The following is a 24438-nucleotide window of genomic DNA, read 5'->3' on the forward strand; positions in this document are numbered from 1 at the left end:
CAGAGGGACACGGCGGGTGCAGACCCTGGCAGAAATGAGCTCTAGTTCCTGAAGGACATTTTGCTGTCAAACTAAGAAAATAGGCACAAGAAGCAAACAGAACAGGGGGAGATCAGTCCCATCAGGCTTTTTAATTTCTTTTTTGCGGGGAAAGCAAAACTTAAAGCTGCTAAAATCAAATACAAATCACTTTAATTAAAAAAATAGAGCAACAGATAAGGATGGAGGCATTTATCAAACACACTGCTCTGAGTCCAGCATTAGCTGGCTTGTGAATAGTGCCGGACTTTAATCTTTTTGTTGGTGGCACAATTATTCACAGACACAGATCAAGGTAAGTAATCATTTTATTCCCTGCCTTGAAAATAACACGAGAGTCAGGCAGCTATGTGACTCTTTGTCCGCCTCTAGCGGCAGCCAGGGGAGAGACCGGTGGCCCCGCTACCACCACGACTGTCAAAACTTAGTGTAGCATTGACAACCGAGGCTCATTCACCGAGAACCATGGGTTGCACGGTGGGTGCTAACAGCCGGTCTGAAGATGCAGCACTACATTTACATGCCTTTCGTGCCTGCAAATTATTATAGAGCACGTTGTCAGCAATCTCAGTTCGAGGATGATCTCTGCCACAGCTCACTGATGGGTCTTGAGGTGACTTAAGAGTCCAATCCTTGAGCCACAGACCCGTCCACACAAGTTGCAGGTCTGTCCGTCCTCTGCTCTCTCTTCTTTGCTTCAAGGGCAAGACGTTTTATCTGGTTGAGGTTGCAGCACCATTGGAGTTGGTTAGCAAGCAGCTCCTCCCAGCTCTCGGTGTTGGTTTCTGTTTTCTTGATGCTTGCCTTCCATGTGTCCCTGAAGCATTTCTTCTGGCCACCGCCAGACCTCAGGCCACAACGAAGCTGAGAATAGAGCGCTTGGTTTGGGAATGAAAAGCCAGGCATCCGCACACAATGTCCAGTGCAGCAAAACTGGTGCTTGAGGATCACCAACTCGATGCTGGTGACTGTGGGTGTCTATATGTATGCTACAGGGAGGCGGCACTTTAACGAGAATGGCTCTGAAAGTCACTCTGATTAAAGTGCGTGCAGCGTCACATGTATTCAGTGTCAAAACGGTGGAGGGAGCACTTTAATTAAATCTTATTTGACAAGTTTTAGTTAAATCCCCGCTGCCATTTTGAAACCCAAGGGTGCTGAATACATGTGATGCTGAGGCTGCTGGAGCGCGCTAATTAGCACGCTCCAGCACATGCACAGTGGACTTGATTAATTGAGTCTGCTCTGACGCATGCTAATTAGCACCCGTCGTAGAAGAGGTCCGTCATGTGTATAGGTGCCCAGTGGCTTCAGCAAGGATGCTGGTGTTTGTACGGGGATTTTCCCATTTGATGCAGAGGGTTTTCTGGAGGCATCATCGGTGACACCTCTTCAGGCTCTTGAGATGACAGTGATAGTTTACCCACGTTTCACATCTGTAGAGCAGAGTGGGGATGATGACCGAGTTATAGATCTGGATCTCGGTGTCTTTTTGGAGATCGCGATCCATAAAAAGACGATGAAGCAACTTCCCACAGGAGGGACTTGCAGACTGGAGGTCATGCTGGATCTCCTCATCGATGTGGCTACCGATGTAAGGGAAGTGCTCCACTACCTCCAGGGTCTTTTCCACAATGGCAGTTTGAGGAGGGAGTCACACGCACGGCCTGGAGCAGCCCAGGCAAGAATTTCCAGGTCTAGTTATAGGTGCAGTCAGGACAAAAAAAAGCTGGCATGTTAATCTGGTTCTGAACAGTGACATTTTGTGAATCAATGGATTGTTTTTTTAAAGCAGGGACAAAATGTGATGGCTTGTTTTTACTCCAGCTGAATGATTTCCTTTCACAGAAGTGTGCTCTGTGTACCAAGACTGGAGCTGTGCATCAGTGTCTCTTGTTCTCCAGCAAGTCCTGACAAGAGGCTGGGTGCTTGTCTGCAGCCTGATTCAGGCACTTTAACACGCTAAAGCAGATCCCCACTGCTCAGACACACTAAACCTGGCTGTGTCACATCTGTCTGCAGGGGTTTTGCCATCGGCTGTCGCAGAACCCGGCCCAGGAAGCAGCAGGAGTGAAATAAATCCCAGCCCCAATGAGTAGCATGCACTTGTTAAAACAAACTCAAGAAGAAATGCTGACAAAACAAGGCATCCCTCTGTCTGCAAGGCTTTCCCCTCAGGAAGGAAAAGGAAGAGTGGATGTGTAGGTGGCAAATGTTAATCATATCTCTCCATGCAGTACTGGAAAGAGCTCGGGTGTTATGTAACGAGCAGCGCCCGTACAAAAGCCATTGACGGAGCGTTCACTGACTCCTGCAGGGCCGGGGCTTTATCTGAGATTGAAAACCACGGGCTAATCTCTTGGAGGCGGGGGTGTCCTTTCTCCAGTCGCAGGTGCACATGCATATGCACACACAGAGATGTGAGTCTGAAGTCAGGGTAGATATGCACCTTTATAGATGAACTAAATACGATCTATATGAGAGAGCACGAGTCTTCGTGAACCCAGGCTCATTTCCTCAGATGCCATGAAGGGACGCACACATCGTACACACAGGGCATGTCTACACGTACATTTACACCAGCTTAAATTTACTGCACAGTAAATGGGAATAGGCTGGCATCTACACATGCAGGCGTTAAAAGTGCATTAATGCTATATGTGAACTGACTTGGGACTAAGATTAGTCCCAAGTCAGTCCACACACACACACACACACACACACACACACACACTGTTACTACATAGCAAGGAGTCTACATGTGCATTACTACGCAGTAACTAATTGGGCATGAATTTGATACCTGCAAGATGCAGATATCAAATTTATGCTCAAGTCGGCGTAAATCACCATATTGACTGCACAGTACGGGCTTGCACATGTAGACGCGCGTCTGTACCGCTCAGTAATTTCAGTTAACGCACAGTAAATGCCCACATGTAGATGCGCTCACACAGACACACTTACTTCTTGGTTTGTAAAGCCTCTTCCTGGTTTCTCCTCCAGGCTTCTCTGTTTTTTATGGCCTACACATCAGCCAAGAAATGGTGCCCAGAAGAAGGGCCGAATTCAGTGTCCTCTGCACTAGTTGGCTGCAAACACAAACGAGCTGCCCTCTGTGCATCTTAAGTCGCGGAGGGATGTTCTGGAGCTTGGCCTGGGGATGACGCCTGCATGCTCACAGCTGATACCTCAAGTACCTGGAACATGCATTCGAACCAGCGGCAGCTGCCATTGCTCAGTACCACGCAGGATTGTGGCCCGGTTTGGACCTGCCCATCCACCCAACAACTGAACTCACCCCGAAGATTGCTGCTGCTTCACGGATAGCCTCTATGAGGGGACATACATGGGGTGGCAGGCAATTATAACATGGGAAGCATGTTGCTGTTCTGGTCAGTGGAACTCCAGCAGGGCCCCCTTTCATCTCCTTGCCCACTGTAGGACCACAGGAAGGGGCTCTCCAGCCATTGTGTCTGGTCCCCCATGTTCATGTATGTCCAAAGAGTCCTAAACTTCACATCTACCCAAAGAACCTTGTCACACAATAGCCATACACTCTTGTTTCATACTTTCCTGGGGTCTCACTGGCTAAGGCCTCAGTGGGGCTCCACCAGAGTCAATGAGAGTTTCACCTACACTCTTGGAAGTCGGCAGGAGTGGGGTTACATCCAGTGGGATTTTTATTTTACATCTACATTTTCCCTCACTGAAATGGGGGAATCTCACTTCTGATGAGCCCCAGGACATGAGCCAAACACAACAGAGCTGTTCTCTCCACTGCCAACCTTGATACTAATGCAGAAGATAACGATCAGATCCAGGACTTGAAATATAGGAAACATTCCTCGACTGTCAAGAGGTCTCAAGTAAAGCAAACCAGAATTTTCCACTGCTACTATTTCCCTATCTAATAACCCCTTTATAAACACACCGCCGTCAAGCGTTGGAGGCCTGATGGAAGCAGTAATGGGGCCTTCCACTTTACAAAGGAAGTTATTTGTCTTTATCCCCCATTTTACACCTAGAGAAACTGAGGCACAGAGCAGGGACTTCCCAAAGCCACGTATCAGGGCAGTGGTGGGGTTGGGAATAACACCTTCTTTTGCAACCCCCAGTCTGACCCTTTGAATCAAAATGTCTTTCAGAAGCTAGCTGGGTCCAAACCTGTCTTGTGCACAGTGAAAATGAACCAGCTTAGCCAACTACATCCGTGAACCGTAAGCAGATCGGAGCACGGACCGTCTTTATTCTATGTTTGTACAGCACCTAGCACCATGGCACGTGGGTCCAGGGCTGCAGCGATGTGTTACCACAATACACATAAATACTAGTGCATGTGCAAGTAGGGGGGGCAGTTTGATTTTGACTTGCTTTTTTGATTTTGATGCTTGGGGGGGTTGGGATATGATAAGGCTTTACAAAATACTAAATGGTGAAGAGAAAATAAACAGGCGTTTATTATTTCCTCTCTCACACAATGCAAGAACAAGGGGTCCTAAGATGAAACCAGTAGGGGGTAGATTTAAAACTAACACAAGGCAGTTCTTTTTCACACCGCGTGTGATGGCAAATGTGCAACTCCAGATGTTGCCACCAGATGTAGCAGAAGCTGGCAGTTTAGCCCGATTCAAAAAGGGACTGGAATAAATCTTGGAGGAAAGGGGCATCGGTAGCTACTGGGCCTGGGCACAAGGGACACAGGCCCTGAACCAGAACTTCCTAGACTTAAATGCTGGAGGCAACAGGTGGGAAAGAAACAGTGGAAAAAACCCTGGTTACTCTCCCGTTCAGCATCCGCTCCCTAGCCGTGTCTATGTGATCATTAATGCGCAGTAGTTACTGCGCATTTAATTTAATACCTGCTTAATGAAGTATTAAGTAAATGCGCAGTTACTATGCAGTAGCACTGGTGAACGCCTTTTTAGTGACGCTACGGCGCAGTAGCCTAGTAATACCGCGCAGCAGCATATTAGCACTGTCCGTGCTGTGACGTGCTACTGTGCAATATAATTATTAAGCTACTGTGCATTAAGCGTCTCATGTAGACGCGGCCCTGCCACCGTGTGACACGGTCTGACCCAGTAAATGGCAGGTCTTTCATGCTTATGCTGCGACGAGCTGCGCGTGGTGTTTCAGAAAGGCTAAGCAGGAATAACTACAAACCCCCCAGGGTCATTAAGCAGCAGCAAAAGGAAGTGCTACCACGTTATCCTGTGACAGTGAAGAAAGTTACTCGTCACCTCTGGCCTTACCGATGGCTGTGCACAGCATGACCAGGGCAGGACAGGAAGAGTAACACCCACAACCTTTGATCTTCAACCGCAACTTTTAATTGAACTTTTTGGACTCCTTTTAATCGTGGCTGAGAAAACTGCTAATGCAACAAGAAGAAGAAGAAGTGCACCTCCCCCCCTGCCCTCTTCCCTGGATATCTGTACGTGCTGCTTGCTTGTTCTTAAAACTGTAACGGTTACATTTTAAAGCCTCCAATTTTGTGCCCACAGTCAGTTATGGGCAAACTTCGGAGGGCAAGTATTTGCAGACATAAAATCAGGGCAGCCAGCCAAGCTCTGACTGAGGGAGATTGCGGAAAAACGTCCCTCTGGAAAGCTGTGCCATCACTGCCAACTTCAGCATCCAAGCATCCAGCAATGCCAGGACATGGGTCTGTCTGTCTGGCAGTTCCTAAACCAGCATGCAGATGACCCCATGTGACTAGTTGCATCTGCATTTGATTGCAATTGCAAAAGTACAGACAGCTTCAAAATTGTTGGCTGTGGATGTTGTTGAACCTCTCCTCCTATTGCAGATTCACAGACACAGGGCTGGAGGGGCCCTCAGAGGTCATCTAGTCCAGTCCTGAGGCAGGATTATGCCTATCCAAACCATCCTATACATGAAATGGGATTGTGACTTCCAATCCAGCCTGGTTTACCATCAAGAAAACAATCCTGCTGCTCGTCACGCGTGCATTGTCTTGACGAAGGGGCTAACATTTGCAGGTGTTGTTCTGGTGAGCTTCCCATCGCCCAGAAAGATTTGGTCAGGGTATTAGATTTCAATGCAAGTATTTAAGGACTCAATCCCATTCCTATGGAAGTCAGGGACAAGCTTCTTAAATGCTCACAAATCACATGGAGCTACGGGAAGGGAATTGCCAGGTCATTTAATGAATCGTGTCTTGCTCAGGAAGGAGGACTTCTGGTCCTAATCAGTTCGTCCTGGTGTTTGATTCCTCTAACAGGCAATGCAAGTTATTTATTGATCCACCAAAGCAGAGCCTGGTGCACTTACAGCCTCCTGCCAGCACTTGAACATATACCGAGATGCGCAGAATTGGCACACAGTCATGTCTTTACCTCCTCAGTGCAATCCTTATTCTGCAAGGCACGGTCCTACACCTTCACAGGCATGTCCTAATGCCCTGCGTACACTCACTTTTCTAGGCAAAGCCGCTGCAAGTAATATCACCAGCCCAAAAAAGCAGAAAGAAAGGCTTCCCTCCCCCCACCAACACATTCTCCCCTCTCTAACTGAAATTCTTGGTTTTAACTATCACTTTTGGCAAGTGTTTGGCAAGGGACGTTGTATATTTGTCAAACAGAACAGGAGACCTCTAAAGCCTTCATTGTAATTTTTTTTTTTTTTTAAATACCCCCGTTATAGATTTCCAAAGTGCTCAGAAGCCAAGCCAAGCTTTCAACGCAGGGCAACGAACACCCGGGACAACACTTGACAATATAGCGCAAAGGACCTCTCAGGGACACGTGCTGTTGAACAAGAAAACAACAAGCAATACAAATCCCCTGCGTACCAGAGAACCACCTATGCATCTTCCCTATGGGACTATATAGTCTCTATCTGTGCCTGACAAAAATATTAGCAAGCAACCATTAAGCACTGGCCAGTAGATGGACTGGATGCCCTAGGTATCCGACAACAGAATGCCCTCTGGCCTTCAAAATCTATGAACCGGAGACCCCCTTTGCTTTGTCTTGTCCATCTCCTGATTATTCAGCGTGCTGAGTCTGTGCTAAGTAACCTCCCATTCATTCCTACATAATTACACACAGATTACGAGTTCGATTTTACTCCCCATTAAAATCAATAGCAGCCTTCCTAGGGGCTCCTCCCCAGACGAGACCCTTACTGTAGCGCAGGGGTGGCCGAACTGTAGCACGTGTCCCACAAGCGGCACGAGACAAGTCTCCATGTGTGCCAGGGAGGGGACAGCTGGCATAGCAGCAGATAGGGCAGGGAGCAGAAAGCAGAGCAGCAGATTGCGCAGGGGAAGGGGATCAGCGTGGCATTCGGGGAGGGTGAGGGGCTACTTTGCGGCCGGCCTGCCAAAAAGTTTGGCCCCCGCTGTATGAGCGAATCCGCAAGAGTACCAAACCCTCCCCTCAGTGACCCAGTCTCTGGCTGACTCCCCTGTGGTTGTAACAGCAGAAATGAGGATTTGGAGCTCCTGGGACTTTGAAACCAGATCCCAAAAAGAAGCCAAGTAAGACAAAAGTCAGCGCGAGCCAGAAAGAAGCAAAAGAAGACAAAAGTCGATGTGAGCCACAGAGGGCTCCTGATTTCTCCTCCTCTTTCTCTGTCCTTATACACAAGCACATTCAACTGTTGGTGAAAGGGAAGGGAAATTTCTACTCACAGGAGGGGAAAGCGGCTCACGGAGACATCGTGTGCTCTCCACAGGGCTCTCTCTCACCAACCCGGCGCTCAGAAAAAGTTTCCTGAAATCAAACTCTTTTTTTTTCCTTTCCTCAGAGCAAAAAAAAAAGGAAGAAAAGCACCGCTGTCTTGCCAAAGCCATGCCCCTCCAGTTTGGAAAGAGCGGTAGTGGGAACGATTTAAACATCCTGCCAGACTCCGCCTCTATGACAGATCCCCACTCACCCCCCAAAGAGCCTGCCTGGATGTGTCAGGAAAGCAGCTTGGAGTTACTTTCCATTTGAACTCCTCCTCCTTCCCTTTTTATTTCTTCCAGCAAGGTCTGGATGCAGTATTCAGGCACGAATTCCAGCATCGCCCCTCACCAGATGCTCTGAGCTGGGGGGGTGGAGAAGCCCAGCATAAGCTGGAATACAAACATTTGCACACTCACACGCACAATGCACACGTGAACACATGCACTTTCCTAGGGATACAGTCTTAATGCTGTACTTCTCTTTAGCCCATTGGCAACGAGTTAGCAGCATCAACTCGTGGCGCCGGCAACAGATCTGCAAGATAGAAAGCCTGACTAATAAGGACCATATGGGAAAGCGCATGTTGGCAAAAGATCCATGTGCAGAGAGTTGAGGCGAAAAAAATCCAGACACTCTAATGAGAAAAGGCGATTTCAGATCTTTCTGCGCCGCACTAATGAGCTGGGCTCTCTTTGAAACAGGCAATGCACTCCTCAAAAAGCTCATGCGGGTTGAGAGCCCGGGAAAGGCAGAGCTTTCTGTATTTAAGATGGGTGATGCAAAAGATTACGAGAGACTCTCAGAACTATGCCTGGATCCTTGGCTCCTTCCTTAGAAGAAAAAAAAAAGAAATCTAAAAAGTTAAACAAAGTTGAGCACGAGCAGAAATGAAGTGCTGAAATCCACCCCGCTGACCATCCGAGGGCCAAATCGCTTCCATGCTGTGCTTGGCTGGAGTTTTAGTTTTACTCAACGGGATCAGGATTTGGTCTTTAAGGTTACAGCTAAGAATCAATGGAGAGCCAAGGCAGAGCGCCTCCAGAAGGGGAGGGAGGAAGGAAGCTGCAAGGGTGAGCGTCTTCGAAAAAAGAAATAGAAATGCTGAGCAGAGGGAAGGACTCTGGAGGACGCGATTCCTGATGGAAAGGGAGATAGAAAACCCTCACGTGTGGTTTATCTGGATTTCCCATCTTCTAGTGACCAGAATAAACATATCATGTACATCGAGACCGGGATTTTGCAAAGCATCCTAAGGATGCTCTGGATGCTTAATTCCCATTCTTTGGGAATCTCAGCCAGATGTTCATGAAAGCAACCGCACCATTTGGAACAGCTCAAGGAGCTGGCAAAAGGTCTCGTGCAATCGTCCCGATAATGCAATGTACTGGCTCAAGGGTACACCCAGCACTGCTCCCTTCTAGCTGCTATTCGATTTGCTTGGCTGTAATCCCCTCCCCACTGCTAACACGGATTCTCCTTTAGTGTTTCTGGCATGGGACATTTCACCCAGAAGGTCTCATTAAAGTTAAAAACCATACACAGGGATTATTGAACTCACCATTTGAATGCTGTCATTATCTCTAGTGAAGGTGGTTGGGGGGGGGGGGTCGATACGAAAAGTTCATCTGGGACAGCCAGGAGGCTAGGTACAGTACTGCCAGGACTAACCAGGCCAACCCTGCTTCACTAGTAAAGTCTAAAAGGAGCACAGCCCAAAGCAGCAAGGCTACAGAAGAGATGTCCTGCCCTCCCAAAGGATGTGGCTAGGCAACAGGACCCCGTGGCTTGTGGGTGGATGAATGCTGCATGTCACCAGTCAGGACAGTGATGCCCCTGCTAGCTGGGATAACAAGGGGCAGTGATGAAATGGGTCAAAGGAGCTAGGACATCCCATTGCTGCAACACAGCTTCCCTCTACACTTCCACGACTATCCCTCTGGAAGTGTCGGTGGGGTGTTATTCTCCATACCGAACAGCAAGGATTCAAATAATTAAATGCCACTTCCTGCAAGAGACTGACTATTCTCTGTGGCTTTAGGGGACAGGACTAGGAGCAACAGCTTCAAACTGCAGCAGAGGACATGTAGGTTGGAGATGAGGAGGGACTTTCGGTCGTGCCTAGAGAAGTGGTGGAATCTCCACCCTTGGAAATGTTCAAGACCAAGTTAGACAGACACTTGACTGGGATGGTTTAGCCAAGGATGATCCTAGCTTGAGCTGGCCTAGATGACCTCATGAGGTCCACTTCGGCCCGACTTGCTAGGATCCTGTGTCCCATGTGCCCTGTGAAACATTTTATGTCAAATCTGACGAGCCTGGACATATGGCCAGGAGCGTACCTAAGCATGAAAGCTCATGCACCATGCCAACCTGCTCGGCACCAGGCCAGACATCTACTGAAGGCCAAGTTCTGCCTTGGAGACTCATACAAAAACAGGGCTGGAAGGGACCTTGGGGGACCACGTAGTCCATCTAAGATCAATCGACTCCAACTTCCATTAAAGACAAAGAAATACTTCCTATAGCCCCAGTGGGAGCAAGATTTTTCCCTACATGCAAGGAAAAGAAAATACTGGTTATTTATACACAGCGGTGTGCTGAGAACGACGTGCAGATTTGCTGGATGGAAAGCCGTGGCTCCGAGATGAAGAGCAAGACAGCCGGTGGTGTTGGTCCCTGGCATCACACAGCTTTTTTAGGTTCCAAATCCTGCTGTGCCATTTTCACCATGGAAACCAAGCACAACATGGATGAAAAACAAAGCAAAATGGCAATGTTTTATACCCACTCTGTGGTCACACAGCAAAAGCACAGATGATTCCCCAGGGTACCACGCCACTGAAAACCCACTGAAGACCTTGAATTTTATTTTGCACACTTTTGCTCAATTCACACCACCAAAAGCAGTAGGTCTTGGTGACTCCAAGGCGCTTATACGCAGAGAAAATGACAGAGAATGGCAGGGACACGCACGCTGCTATAAATAGTTTGTGATGTCTTTCTTCCAGAACAGAAAGCAGAGACAAACCAGTGCTCGTTTAGCCGTGAATAAATATACAGAGATTGAAACAGTAATAGGCACCTTTCCACTCCTTGCCCGTCTGTTTGTCAAGCTCACCCATGTCTGGGATTCTAATGAATGCTTACGGCATTTTTTTTTTTTAAAAGGACAATGAACTAGTGAATGTATTGATGACTAGTAGGGTTATCGCTGTCACTGGCAAACATATATCTACCCAGGCTCAACCTGTTTTGGATAGCACCTCCTTTGTGTTACATTAATGGCACCTCCATAACCATGGGCGGATCTAGACCCTTGAAAACGGGGGGTGCAGATGATGAGGTGCATCTTCACATATCAAAAAAACACTTTTTTTTTTTCCTCCAGCTAAAAATAAACTAGAAGCTTTACTAATACGCTAGGGGCCAAAGGTTGCATTATTCATTTTGAGATTGAAGCAAAAACAAATGTAACTTCATTCAAACGAGTTCAAAACAATCTGCCAGGCTGTGAAATAGGAGCTTTGTTACCAGGAGCAGGTAACAAACAGCAGGATTGCAGAACAAAGGCCAGTCTGATTGGTGGACCTTCAAGACCATTAAAAAGAAGTGCTTGTGGGATAAATTGTTCAGAAAGAATGAGGTAGATTATAATAAACCATGAAGTCAAGTGACTCCCTCAGCACTGCCTGACTAGAAATGCTGTTGCCCATGGCTTTAAACTTTGGGTAGACCAGGATTCAGGGGTGCTAGTGCACCAATGCACCCCCCTGGATCCGCCCCGTCCATAACTACTAGAAACTCACAATAGGAGAAGAGATCCAATTTTGTGGCCTACGTTATGTTGAAGACTAGATTAAGAATCCTATCAGTTCAGCTTGGCCATAAAACTATGAATTTCTACACCAGGCAGCTCGCATTAAGCAAACACAGTTTACTTTTGTAATCTTTGCCTTCTGGATGATTATTCCTTCCTTTTACACATTTTAGAACCATTTCCAATGAGTCACTGAATCCCTGCTCAAGCCATCACCCTTTTCTGCAAGCTAAAGCTCATACAGTGTCTTCAGTAATTTAGGCAGCTGCACCAATTTCATAAAATCAGAATGAAATAAGAAAAACTTAGTTAAGTTTTTTGTGGGTTTTTTTTACCTGAAAATACTTGACTTGGGCTTAAGCGGAAAAGGAATACTATGGCGTCTATACACATGCTAGGGGGTGGGGAGGTGCTTAATTAGAGCAGCTCTGAGAGCCACTCTAATTAAAGTGCCCATAGCATCACATGCATTCAGCATCCCGCACTTCAAAAGCTTTAGTTAAAGTGCCCCACTGTTATTTTGAAACATGGGGACACCGGACATACATAACGCGGAGGCTGCTGGAGCGCGCTGATTAGCACACTCTGGCAGACTTGATGAATTGAGTCAGCTCCAATGTGTGCTAATTAGTTGAGATTCGTTACTTGTATAGGCGCCCCTGGAGAAGTGGCACACCAATGATTCGACTGATTTCAGTGGCCATACCCATCTACAGGACTTCAATATAGGGGCTGTAGGACAAAGTCTTCGATTACTGGTCCCATCTAGTCTGAAAGCTCTTAATGATGGGAAGATTCAATCAGTAAGACACTTGCAGAAAGCAATTTGTTCTTGCTATAGCTCAGCCTTTTCTCTTTTCTCCCTCCTTTAGTTTACCTGGTCTATTTAGACTGCAAGCTTTTTGGGGACGCATGAACTGCTCCATTACTGGGTGCATACACAGCTCCTAGGAGGCCACCTATATGGGACACAACAGGACCCCTAGCTGAGATTGCAATATGATTACATCACTTATCTTTTTGCTTGGAGAACGCAGCACCTATTGAGCAGAACGGCTGCACATCCAGAAATGTCATATTACTCTTTGAATTGGAGCCCTAAACCTGACATGACAAAACCTCTTTTTCTTGGGGCATCTTTCTTGGAGATCTCTTAAGTAAGAGAGATCCAAAATGTAGTCAAAGGCAAACATTGGATTTTCAAACCTTTGAATAACCTTAAAAAAATTGAAGAGCCATCTGTCGGGTTTTCTCTCATCTTCCCGGGGGTTTTCTTAATTGCTTATGGGTGGTGGTAATTAAAGAGGGAGGTGATCAGTGTACTCTGAAGTATCTACCTGCAGTAACCATTAAGCCAGGGTCACACGGCTCTCTGTTTATGTCTACCTTGAGGATGTAAGCAAAGGGACCTCTTCAAAAGAAGTTATATCTAAATAGCAGAAGTAGCAGTTTTCCCTTTAGTTAGGGCCTGGTGCTCGACCGAACTGTCATTAGTGGCTCCAGCTATTTATCGGAGTCATTGCTGTTCTAAAAATGGCTTTTAAAATCCAGAGGTTTGTGTCAGATGTAAACATGTGCCTTAGGGGAACCGAAGCATCTTCCTTCGAGGTTTCCTGCCTTTCCTGAACTCGGCTCTTTCTGCCTTTATCCTCATTGTCTTGAGAGCTGTCTCGGAGGCGAACACAAAGAAACACCATGATTTATTGATTTTTAAGGAGGGGGCAGAGGGGGCAGGAGATCTTCTGTAGTTTGACCCTTTGTATAATACAGGCCATACCGTCACACCCGGTTACCGCCTGTTGTGCCCAGGGCCTTGCGCTTCACTGAAGCACATATCCTCAAAAGGCCCTCCGCGCCAGGGCTGGAGACATCAAGACATGCTGAATCCACCACTTCCCTTGACAGTTTGTTCCAATAATTAATCACCCTCCATTAACAAGTCGGCTCTTATTTCTAACATGAATTTGGCTTTCATTTCCAGCGGCTGGCTCTTGTCATGCCTTCCTTGATTGGGTTGAACAGCCCTCTTGTACTCCCTGTTTCCTCCACAAGAAGGTACTTGTACACTATATATAAATCAAGTCACCTCTCAGTCTTTTTCTTGGGAAGCTTAACAGCTGGAGCTCCTTCTATCTTTCACTATACGCCTTATTTATTTTATTTTTTTTGCAGCCTTCAAAAATGTTTTATGGCTCCTTTGCAATATCCGTTTGACAAGCGGGGCACGAGAGCTGTATTGCAGCACTGGTCTCCACAGCACCCCACGCAGAGATTAAATCAGCTCCCAAGCCCTACTCGATACGTCATTATTTCTATGAGAAATAACACCCTCAAGGATGCCTTGAGGACGGAGGATGCAATCCCCCAGGACCTGAGCAAACCACTTCACGGCACGTGTCTCCGCTCAGGGAGAGGACGAGAAAAATAATGATGCAGGACAGATGCTAGTCACTCGTGAGAGAGCACCGGGAGGCTCTTGGCTGCTACAGCGAGGAGAGAGGTATCAAGATCCTATGCAGACTTAACAGAAGTCCTTTTCCAACTCTGAGCTTTAGCATCCAGCCCCCATTCACCAGATGTGGTCAGTACCGTTTGTTCCTGGAGGTACGACTTTCCATTTGATGGGATTTTATATGAACCCATGCCACTTCCCAAGAGAGCCAGATGGCTGCATCACTACCCTGACCCATTGGTTATTCCCCACTTGGCCAATATGCCGGTCATGCACAAAATGTAGCTACCGTGGTTTATATTTCTTTCCAGATCCTGCATGAAAATACTGAAATAGCATCTGGCCCCAGCAGTGATCTCTGTGTAACCCCCTCTTGAATCAGCTGCCGTTTGAGGACAGCTTTCCTTGATGAGGATTTTCGGATACCTGTCAATTAGCCAGACTTCATTCACTAACATGTGCTCTGCTGATACCAAACATTGCTAATTTTTAAGGCAGAACAGCATACAGCACGAACTCAAGGCCTCCATGACCGAAGCCTCTCAGATCCATACAGTTGCCTTCATCAACCAAGCTTGTCATCTTGTCCAATATAATAATTTCTTTTGTATCCATCTGATAACTCTGAAACTCATGCTAAGCTGCGGCCTACTCACACAAAGTAAAATACAAAATACAGATGCAAACTGCATAGTGCAGTGCAAGAGGATGCAAGTTCATGGCTAGGCCACCTGAGAAGAAATGATGAGGTATCCCTTCCAGCTTGTCTTACGATATTCATGATGACCCCGGGGCAGGGGGTCAGACCTGATGATCTGTTTAGGTCCCTTCTGACCCTAAGCACTATGATACTATGATGATACTATGATTTCAAGCAGGCTTCTAGTTTTCTGGTATGTAACTGTGTGACATGTCTATCCTTGATTAATTCGTATGGTAATTATTTCTTTTGCAATTAACTCATGTTATATACAGGAGGAGTCATTCTCCATATATGATAGATGACTCCTGATTTACTTCTGTTTTGTCTAGTGGTTCCCTTAAATTTTCCAAGGACACTCCCCCAAACCTTGTGTTTTCTCTCATCTGTTAATCAGTTTCTCGATATGTTCCAAACTTAGTAGAAATGGATAACCTCTTGTCACCGAGGAAGGTCATTCATTCAAACTGGAACCTTCTCATAACCAATAACAAGCAGTTCGATTAGCAGGATTTTCCTCTGAATTACTGCTTGGGACTCTCTCTTGATTTATACAACTAAACAAATGCTTTGAAGATGCTGGACTAAGGGTATAAAAACGAAGTGAATGCTTTGAGAGCGAGAAATCTCTCTGACGCCAACTGCTGTTACGCTCCAGCTATCTTGAGAAGCTGGAAGAAACAGATCATCTCTCTGGTCACCCGTTTGGTGAGAAATCATCACCTTGTAGAAAATTATTGGACTTCGCTTTGGTTTGGGCTCACTTGACTTGAGTTTGAATACTTGTAGTAAATAAAGCCTTTTGTGTCACTCATTGGACGAGGTGTCATGTCAGTCCCTAGGCTAGTCCAGAATCTGAGGTTTTTATGGGCTAACTCCATCTTTCTAAAAGATCAGATGAGAGACGATAGTGGAACAAGCTGTTGTGGCAACATGACCAAAATGAAGGGTGTGTTGGATGAGCAGAGTTTGGAGGTTGGGTTGGTATTCAGTTTCACCAGTTGTTTCGATTCAACACTGTTTCGACTAATTTCAAGCTCGAAACAGTAAGATCGAATCGAAATGAAGGGCTTCGAAACAGCCTCGAAACAAAACGAGGCTAGTCAAAATGTTTTGAAAGTTTTGAAATGTTCCGAGTTTCAAAACCAGCAGCAAGAGACAGGGGAGAACCAGGGCTGCGCTCCCAGCACGAGCCAGGAGCGCAGCCCTGGCTCTCCCCATCTCCCACTGCTGGAAGCTGACAACAGTGCAGGGGAAGGGAACTGAGCCTGGGCTCAGTTCCCCACCCCAGTGCTGTGATCTGGCAGGGGGTGGGGGGGTGGGGGAGTGTGCAGAGTCAGCCCAGATGGGCTCGCTTCTCCTCCCCCACCGAGCTGCGATCGGGTGCGGGGGGGAGAGTCAACCCAACTGGGCTCACTCCCTGACCCCTGCGCTGCAATCAGGAGGTGAGCTAGGCTGACTCTCCCCCCTGCGCTCGATTGCAGCATGGAGGAGGGGAATGAGCCCAGCTGGGTTGACTCTCTGCCCTGCACCCAACTGCAGCACGGGGGGTGGGGGGAGTGAACCAAGCTGGGCTGACTCTCCACTCCCCCGCCTGATCTAGCAGCAGGGATGGGAAGTCAACTCAGCTGAGCTGGCTTCCCACCCCTGTGCGATCTAGCACTTGGGGTGGGAAATCAGCCTTGCTGGGCTGACTTCCCATCCCCAGCGAAACACCAAAACAGCATCGAAACAGCCTTTCAGTTTCGACGGAATGAAACGGAACAGCTGTTTCGAATCAAAATGAAATTCGAAACGGAACTCTGTTCCTTCGAACCGGCGAAACTGAAGGCGAAACGGAACGGTGCCGTTTCGCACAGCCCTATTCACTACCCTCCTAGTGAGAAAGTTTTTCTAATATCCAACCTAAACTGCCCTTGCAACTTGTGACCATTGCTCCTTGATACTTGGCCCCTTGAAGTATCAATTCCATCAGCTTAGACTCCCTACTCACTGGGCGCGCCTACACAAGATGCTTACTGCGTATGAGTTAAATAACAGTGCACAGCAGCACGGTGGTCAAAAACTGTGCTAATAGCCTACTGTGCAGTGTTATTAGGCTAATGCACAGGAAGCATCACAAAATAACTGTGTGGCAGTGCTACTGTGCAGTAACTCTAGTTACTGCGCATTTAGCTAGTACTTTATTAACCAAGTACTAAACTAAATGCACAGTATCTAAGGAGCATTAACGAATGTGTAGACGTGTCCACTGACCAACATTTTATACCACATCACCCACCACCTCTGAATTCGACTCCACGGGCAAGATCACCTGCTGACATAGATGGAGGCAGCTCCGTGAACTTGGGGGTCAATCTGCACCAGCTGAGGATCTGGCCTCTTCCTACAGACAAACTTACTAGTGGATTTAGTTTGCTTCCATGTGTTGACAACTGTCAGGATCAGAAAAGCTTCCCTGATTTCTCTGAGAGCTTGTGGAGTGGGTTATAAATTTTAGACGCACTAAACGCTGTAACCTCGCATGAGGCATACTGCCCCGTGCAAATACTGCTGAAACAGCCGATGTGTATGGACATAGATTACAAATGCTTGATCCCACGAGCAGTGGGAAGGCCCTGAGCATGTTGGATCTGGGAGCCCTGCTGTATGGAGTGAAGGGAGGACAAGCTGCAGAGATTACCCTGGGAAAGACTTTCCCAGTGCTTCTCTATGTGGTTGTGGGGTTTGGCAGGTATATAAAGGAACAGGAATATTTCCAGTATTTCCACCACCAGCAGCAACCATGAGTGTTAACGTGGACATAGAAGCCACCAGGGTTATCTGATGCCATGTTGCATAGATCTGCTTTGAGCAGAGTTAGATGATGACACAGTGATTAAAAAGGGGGGTAGCTGTCTCCAGTCCTCCTGGGTCCCATGGTCCCACCAGTGAAGCCACATCAGTCATAACCAAGGTGGAAATGTTTTGGCAAAACGCCTAGTGCAGCAACAGATGCTAGCTTCTCTCAGGACAGGGTAACCCCTGCGCTTCTGATCTCTACCCCAAGCATATTAAAACTAACATCTGGCTTGGAGCTACTAACATCTGGCTTGGAGCTCTGGATCCAGATGCTCGACCTGGTTCCTGAAAACTAACTCACCTCAGACTTTAGTCTGAAATAAATTAACCCTGGAATAAGGAGCAGACAGAAGAGCAGCTCTCCCAAGTGGCCGCTTGCAACAGGTGCTATAACAGTGCCTGGCTGCTGGGGCAGCTAGTTTACACGGCACAAAGGGATATCCTGGGATGAAGGGGACCAGGAGAGCAGACACACAGCATGATCCCCAGAGCCGAGGAGCAGCTGGACAAGACTGAACCCCTCTCACCACCCTTACGCTATTACCCCAGAGTAAATTTCCCAAGTAGCAAACTTCCTGAATGCTTTACCCTGGTCTGAAGGACGCACTACAGAGCAGGGTGCGTCTGCTCCACTTTTACCATGGGAGTAAATAAAATGGTAGTAAGCACTACACACTTTTACTGCACGGTAAACATCGTGCGTCTGCATCTTCAGGCATGATGTTGAGCCCCTCCTCGATACCAAGGTGGCTTCACCAACAAGGGGCTTATGGGCCCCTTCCAAAGTGCTGAGAACCCTTGACTCCTCTCTCCATCAACCACCTTCATGAACCAGACGGTACTCAGGACCCTACAGGACCAACCTGACAGCTCAGAATTGGTCCGAGGCCCAGATCACACACCTGGCTCTGTGCAGAAGACCCCTGAAGTCACCGGGGTTGTATGTGGGACCCCACTGCAGGACCGGGACCCAAGTCATTTCAGGGATCTGGATAAGCACCCAAGAGCCCCAGGTCCTACAGATCTCAGTCCCATGAAGAGCGCCGAGGAGGGCCGTGGGACTGCTCTGGCGGCGGCTGCCGGGTGAGGTACCCGGGCCCTCGCGTGCCGACACTGGAATCAAGGGACGACCAGCCCCAACGCTCTCCAAATATTGTGTCTGGCGCAGCGCTAACCAGACGCTGTGCTGGGAAGCCTCACAAGGTAAACAGTCATTAGCTACAGTGCATTAGGCTGTCAGGAGACGTTTATACACAGAAGCCCTCGCACAGCAGGACGGACGTGTTTGAGGATGTTGCAGGATGTTCTGCCCTGAAGTCAGAAGAAACCCCCACCCCCCGTGCAGCTGCAGCACGATCCCACCAGTGTCCAGTCCCCAGCAGCACAGCAAACGGGACCAGGCCAGTGCAAGGGACTGGTAGCACAACCCAGAGCTTTACACCTCGAAAGCCCTTGGATGAAGCCAGACCTCTTGTGTGAAGCCAGATCAAGGAACTGTCACATGAGGGTCAGGGACTTGGAGTTAGCCCCTCTGTTGCTGGCTGCCTCGGAGGAGGCGAGAAAGAGCCAGACCTGTGAGCCACATCTGGCCTGAAGCTTAATGCAGGAGCAGAAGCCCGTGCTGCCGACTCCCCTGCTGACCAAGGTTGCCTGCGAGCTCGTCCAAACCCAAAGCGATCACCAGCTCAAGCAAACCACTTGCAGAATGTGCAGAGCTTTCCTGCTTCCTTTGCAATCAAGGATAATTAAACCACTCTGCATGAGACTAGGAGGAGGGTGCGGGTGGCCTGGAAGGCCCTCTGACCCTCTCAGATAACCCTTTGCAAAGCATTCAAAGCCCAGCCTAGTCTGAGGGCGGTATGAGGCTCTGCCAGAGATCACCTACCTCCGCACTGTGCTAGAGTGGGTGTTAAAAGTGCTCCCCCAGATCCCCGAGTTTCACCAGGGTTGTCCCATCATTAAACCCCTGGCCAGGGCTGCCGTCTCCTTTCTGCTCCCCGCTCTCCCTTGCTTATAGTCCACTCTCTGTGCATTGCCCCGGTGATGCTTCACCTGAGGGTCACCAGATGCAGAGACTGCCCCACGCTAGGACAGCTCCTCATCGCAATAACAGGGAATCCGGGAGGGAAAAATGGCCTCACGTGGAGCATCATTTCTGGATGTCCCTGGAAGAGTCGGTGCTGCCTGGGCAGGAGAGGATATGTGTACTTCTGCTGCACACAACCAAAGCACCTGATATACCAGCCCACGACGGCTGGGATGGTTTGAGCTAATATAGCACAGACAGTGAATCCAAATGTAAGGGAAACCACTGATGCAGCTTTGACTAAGAATATTTTGGAAAAATTCTCACTTTTGTGGCAATTTGGATGGAAAACCACCATCAGACGATGAAAAGAGAGGGAATGGGTCATTTTAAAGAAGAGCTTTCCTTCAAACTCCCTTACTGTGGTCAGCCATCTCCATGGAGGCTAATTTAGTGGCACATAGAGAAGCAAAACAGCCCTTTGGATGGGAAGACTAGCCTGGAGAGGATTTTGAGACTCAAAGGGTTGTTGGTTGTGGCCATGTCGGTCTAAGGACATGGGTTCTTTGGGAAGCTGTGATATCTTTTATTAGACCCACTAAATCATTAGGAAAATTATCCTTGTCAAAGGGAAGATCTGAAACCAAACTTCCCCAGTGCCGGCTCAGGCCCGTCGCCAACACCCACCTCTTTTGTGAGCAGAGCCTCCTTTGCATCCTGCTGTGGGAGGTGCTTTGGAAATGCAGAGCGTTATTATTACAGCCACAACTTCTACGAATGGGCAGAGCGTTTTTCATCCCTACCACCCATCCCAAAGACCCTTTATGTAGAACTGAATCAGACCCACAGGGAAGAGGTACATATTAGGTTTCATTATTTGCCTTGGCCGATAGGCAGAAGGCAATGGACTGAGCCTCCAGACTAAGAGGAGAGCTATGTCCCCTTGTAAAGGAGAATCCAGCTTGGCAGAGTTGAGGATCATCTCCAGGGCTGACTTTGAGGCCTGTTTTGTGTCTAGGCTCAGGAATATAACAGGGCATCATAGAAAATGAGGTTTGAAGGGACCTCAGGAGGTCACATCTCATCCAACCCCCTGCTCAAAGCGGGACCATTCGCAACTAGATCACCCCAGCCAAGGCTTTGTCTACTCGGATCCTCAAAACCTCCAAGGATGGAGAGTCCACCACCTCTCTGGGTGACCTGTTCCAGTGTTTTATTACCCAGCTAATGACAAAGTTTTTCCTAATATCCAACCTTGCTGCAATTTGAGCCCATTGCTCCTTGTTCTGTCATCTGCCCCCAGCTCCATCCTCTTTGCAACCACTCAGGGTATTATTAAATCCCTCCTCAATCTTTTCTTCTCTAGACTAAAGAAGCCCAGTTCCCTCATCCTCTCCTCACCAGTCATGTCCCCCAGCCCCCAAAACTTTTCCATTGCCCTCCGCTGGACTCTCCAATTTGCCCACATCCTTTGGGGAGCCTAAAATGGACACAGGACTCCAGATGTGGCCTCCCCAGTGCTGAACAGAGGGGAAGCATCACTTCCCCCAGGGAACAGAAGGGAATAATCATCCCCTCCCATGCAGAGAGTCTTTGTTTTAATTTTTCCCAGTCAAAATTTTAACTGGCATGGTCACATAGTTGTGAAACATTTTCATTTCAGTGGCATTTTAAAGCTCAGTGTGGACACCCTTAATGGTTTAAAACTGGTGGCACTGGGATTAGCTTACCTCTGGCTGGGCAAGCTGATTTAAACTGGACGTGTGTCCATCCCAAAAGTTAGCCCACCATCATGAAACTGCTTTTCTAATGCAAACGTGTCCCACTGAAAATGTGCCGATTGAACCTAGCCTCCAACAACGAACAACGCTTATCCATTAATACTGTCAGTTGAGCGTGTAACCCGAAGGTCACGAAGCCCAGCGTCCAAGTAGCCAACGTGAAACTCAGTGGCCCCACAAGAGGAAACAGCACACGGAGGAGAGAAAGGGAGGACCCGCTGACACCCAACGGTTCTTGGACAGCTCAACCTAATGCTTTACGGCATTTTTCTCTTTGTCTGTTCCCGCTCCAAAGTAAGCACTGCAAAGACAGCGCTGGACCTCCCGAGTCAGAGTGCACAGCAAAGGCCAAATCCAGCAATTACTTTCTTTTCAATTTGCTTCCCTTTCCTGCAGCAGCCATAGGAAGAAAGAAAGAAAGAAAAAAAAGCCCCTCCCAAATTCTTTGGTGCAGTACCTGGGATGAGGATTGACCTAGGTCTCCCATGAAAACCCACCACAGCTCCCAGAGCCCTCATAACAGGAAACAATAAAGTTCCCATCGAGTTTTTTCCAGCGCTGGCTTTTATTTTTATTTTAAACGCTTCTATGAAAGGAGGCCAGAGTCTAAATCGTCATAGACCTTCCTGAACTCCATACAAAATGGCAGGAAGTGCATTCCCCAACAGCAAAGGCCATGCAAACGTTCGCCCCACACCACCTCCTCCTTGTAGGACTGCACTCGGCTCCCGCTTTCGCAGTTCACATGGCAGGGGCCCATTAGCCCAAGCGAGGGCAGAGGAAAAGATCAAAGAGCATGGGAAAGATGAGGGAGCGCTGGAAAATGAAGCCATATGATGACGAGCTAAATCCCTGAGCTGCTCCACCAAGGTGATTTTCTAACACCTGCAAACGGCCATGGAGTGGAAGGTTGGATGAGCACCAAGAGAGCGTGGCAGAAACAAAAGGATGGGGAATAAGGTCCTAAGTTCAACCAGAAGTTACGGGTTTCATCCAGGAACGGCTGGGCTAGGTGCTATGCGGCAGGTCAGACCAGATGGTCCAAATGGCCCCTTCTGGAATTAAAACCTGGGAAGAACAAGTGCCTGTTGTTAGCAGGGGAAGGGGCCACAATGAAATGATGTTGCACAAACAATTCCTTCATGAAGTGCAGATTGGGTACGTAAGGTGTAAATTGGTCCCTACTGATTTACCATCACACAAGATGGCATAGGCGATGCAGAACGCACGCTTTCCCCCTCAAGCTACCTCTGAAGCAGCCACCGGTTATTGAGTGCCACTCTGCACACAGCACCGCTCAGATCTGATGGTTGCATTTATATTTGCTCCAATCTGTATTTGCATTTATATGGAGCCTGAATATACATGCTCTGGAAGCCCTTGATATAACTTTGAGGGACATAAAAGTACCATGCCTGCATAACTAAAGGGCAGCAGCTTGGTTTGCCGTAATCCTATACAAGCAAGGTGGGCAACGAACCCTCTGTGAACACCCTCTCCTCCAAACCTAGCTTTGATCTAGAACAGAAAACTCTCCTGCCATGGATCTAATAAAAAGAAGCCAAGGCAATATACACGATCCATCAATATTTGATATGGGGTAAAGCAGCTGGATGATCACAGTGAAAGACTAGACTGTCCACCAACTCATGCCACCTTTGCCCGAGGAATGATGTTAAACCAGTTTCATCAAACCAGGCCAACCTGAAGGGTGGACACTGTTACATCACTTTAAACCAGGTTCACATCAGTTTGGTTTACACTGGGCCCTACTTCAGTTTGATTTAAACCAGAACATGGTCAAAGGTCAACAAGCACTAAAGTCAGAGTGGTTGGGTTCAAGCAAACTTCATCAGCACTGAAGTCATGTTTACACCTCCTAAGGATACCTGACAACTGGCCCCCAAAACAGATCCCAGACTCCCAACTCACCAATAGTCATTGTCATAGAGGGGGGCAAACAAGAGATTTAAGGACACCTTGAAGGCCAACCTGACAAAATGTGATGTTACCATTAATACCTGGGAGACTTCAGTGCTGAATGGTCCCCAATAATGCCATGATGTATGACAAGGTAAGGTTACCATATGTCCAGGTTTTCCCGGACATGTCCTCTTTTTTGGACCCCTGTGCTGCATCTGGGTGGGTTTTTAAAATAAGAGCAAATGTCCAGGTTTTCCTGCTTTCAGAGCTCGGAGCAGCAGGCAAGGTGATTGGCTGTCAGGGGTCACATGCTCCCCATGCGGGCTCTGGCAAGCTGTAGAGACAGGGTCAAAGAGAGGGACTGGCACTGGCAGGGCTGGGGTCAGTGGGTCCTGAGTGAGGGGCAGCAGCCGGGCTGGAGGGGGGCTGTGGCTTGTCAGTGAGGGGCAACAGAATGGGCAGGGACATGTCACTGCCCCCACCATCATATTCCCCCTGCCCCTCCTCCCTTCCCCCTGACAGCTGTCCTCTTTTTTGGACCTGGAAATATGGTAACCTATGACAAGGCACCGATCATTTTGAGCAAACCTGCCTCACTGTGGAGGTAGATACACGAGACAGATGAAGGGAAAGGGCTGTGACCCGACATCACCAACATCTACTCTTTCATCATGGAACAATTAGCCATGTCTATGGTCGAACGCGTTGGCCTCGGATTATCTACGGACTCACCGATGACTCTACTATTTACTGGAAGACCGTCATCGTCGTATCAAAGGACTGTCGCTGCCACCGCTGACAATTCAGGGTGAACGAGCAGTAAATAACCCCGGTTTTCAACGGGTGTAAGAGTCGGACTCTCTTCTACTCCGGTTCCTTGTATTGCACACAAAGGAGGGAGTCGATTTAAGCACTGCCCCTTTAGCTGTGATGCAAACAGGTCCACCGTGTCTAGACCTGGCTTAACTTTAGAGGCTTGCCCAAACCCTGGCTGCAATTCAGCTACCCAGGACAAGGGACCATCTTCCCATCCTGTGTCTTCACAGTGGGTAACACAGCGGGTCAAGGATCTCTGTCTGCGACTGCTACTTACAAGCAGAGGATAAGAAAGGATTGAAGAGGGTCTTCCAAGCTAATCTGCAGACATGGGTACACAAGGCCC

General features: G+C 48.1%; 1 protein-coding gene across 5 annotated transcripts in view; it reads right to left on the minus strand.

The window, feature by feature from the left end:
- Positions 1 to 24438, minus strand: part of GJC2 (gap junction protein gamma 2) — a 71105-nt gene that overhangs the window by 7383 nt on the left and 39284 nt on the right. Inside the window, exon 1 of one of the 5 annotated variants that reach the window (XM_006274663.4) lies at positions 7700 to 7976. The exons of the other annotated variants lie outside the window; for them this stretch is intronic. The gene's annotated coding sequence lies outside the window, so the exon portion shown is untranslated. Of the gene's footprint in view, positions 1 to 7699; positions 7977 to 24438 lie in introns of those variants that run through there. 5 annotated transcript variants of the gene reach the window in all.

This window comes from Alligator mississippiensis, chromosome 5 (assembly GCF_030867095.1).
Source record: "Alligator mississippiensis isolate rAllMis1 chromosome 5, rAllMis1, whole genome shotgun sequence".
Lineage (NCBI taxonomy): Eukaryota > Metazoa > Chordata > Crocodylia > Alligatoridae > Alligator > Alligator mississippiensis.